Raw genomic sequence first — 1,956 nt, forward strand, 5'->3', positions numbered from 1 at the left:
AGAGTCTGAAATTTACTATAGATGCAATGAGCTTCCATTGGACAGGTTTTAGCAAGAGAGTGACTTTCTGATTTATGTTTTAAAAAGTGAACTCTGGGGGCAGCCTGTGCTCTGGTGGGTAAGGCAGCTGGATTCCACATGACCCACTTTGTGGTTCAAATCCTGGACTGGTGGCTTGAAAAACATACTGGACAGACATATCCCAGGTCCTCCCAGAGGCAGCAGCAGCAGCACCACCACCACCACCACTAGCCACTACCTCCACCAAAGCCACAATCCTAGCTCAGCCTCCCTCTGGCCCTGCAGCTGCTGTAGTCATGGCTGCTGATGGGGTGCATGAACACTTGCCTCTGCTGTCAGCATAACCCATTTTGGAAATGTAAATTCCACTGCCCCACTGTACTTTCAATAGAGTAACCCCAGAGCAGAACTGTCACCTCTATATACACCAGTCCAGATGCCAGTAATAAACTACCGCATGTACTAGTCTCTAATCAATTTGGATGGCAAGCTTCACCAGCATGTGGTTAAGTGTACAGTTTGCAATAAAGCTAAACCAGTGAAAAATCCCCTGACAAGGAAGAAATATGTTAGATGCCCTTGTAATTGTCTCCTCATTTGTAAGGACACATCTCAGTGAATAAAATGTCCTAGACCTAACCATAGATGCATAATTAACCTTGGCCCAGTAATGCTTATTTCTGAAGAATATCCAGCTCAACCTGCATTGCCAATCCAACCAGAAGGTACAAAGGTTGTGTGTGGGCACTGTGGAAACACATTTCTGTGGAAGGAAATGAGGTTCAACAGTCTGGCAAAATGCCCACACTTTAAAAAACTCTTCAGTGAATAGAGCACTTCTGTAAAGATGTTGCTGTGCAGTTATTACCATTGGAATCATATGTATTTTCATTAAAATTGGGTTAACTGTTGGCATGCAAAATTTTGCAAGGTGATTTTATGCAACCTATGTTTCTTGGGCAATTGTTATCACTTATGTAACATCTGCCTTATTTGAGCTTATTATTGGGGAGCACAGTTTTGCACAAGCTTTCTTATGAAGCATTGATGCTGGTAAGAGTGTCTAGCAGTTCTTGATAAGCTACTCTGGACATCTTATCCTGGGACCAATAGATAGTATAATGGCTATGTTGCTGGACTCCCATGTAGTCGATTGTGGTTTGAGTCCTGCACCCAATGGCTTGAACTGACACTGGGCGGATGTGTGTGAGTGCTCAAGATCCGGAGAGGAGAATGGAGAAGGGATTGTGGCATGGTCATTCCTCCTCAGGGGGTGATTTCTTGCTTTCTGTCTCTCTGTGTCTCTCAGTCTTTTTGGTGAGCACACTGTCCTATAGCAAAAACCTCTCCAAAAAAAAAAAAAAAACAAGTAATTTATCTTAATGGATTCCATTCTGCTCTATGTATAATAGTTTCAAGACTTTGGGAGTCTATTATGAACAAATGATCATTGTACTTCATTATATATAAATAGTTTGTTTAGATGATAGGTTTCAAACTGTGAAAGAATAAAGATGTATTTTCATGTTCTTTTACATTTCTTAAACTTTTTTTGATTTATTATTAAACTTTACATATGATATGTCCCTTTCATTACTTTTTGCTAGCTATTTCATTACATACTGATCTATGCGTATTCCCAAGAAGTGTTTATAAATGTTTCTATAATAGTTTCACATTTATATCTACATTTTAATTAAATAGTATTAAAGTTACTTACTTTAAAATCTAAGCAATACGCATTTTGCTTGAACTGATAACAGTAACTTTAACCTAAGATTATAGTGACCTTATTCAGGAAAAGAAAAACTTGAGTGTTCCTTCAAAGACTTGACACTTGTCAGAGAAAAAAAAATCTAGATACTGTATGTTTGTTTTTTTGTAGTTTGTAGAAAGATGCAATATTTTGGTTCTGCTCTGCACAGCAGAAGTGAA

At 38.8% G+C, this 1,956-nt stretch overlaps 1 pseudogene; it reads left to right on the forward strand.

The window, feature by feature from the left end:
• Positions 1-317: 317 nt before the first annotated feature.
• LOC102489829 (type 2 phosphatidylinositol 4,5-bisphosphate 4-phosphatase pseudogene) lies at positions 318-1,069 on the forward strand (annotated as a pseudogene).
• The last annotated feature ends 887 nt before the right edge of the window (positions 1,070-1,956 follow it).

The sequence above is a fragment of the Tupaia chinensis genome, unplaced genomic scaffold (genome assembly GCF_000334495.1).
Source record: "Tupaia chinensis unplaced genomic scaffold, TupChi_1.0 Scaffold000082_1, whole genome shotgun sequence".
NCBI classification, from domain to species: Eukaryota; Metazoa; Chordata; class Mammalia; order Scandentia; family Tupaiidae; genus Tupaia; species Tupaia belangeri.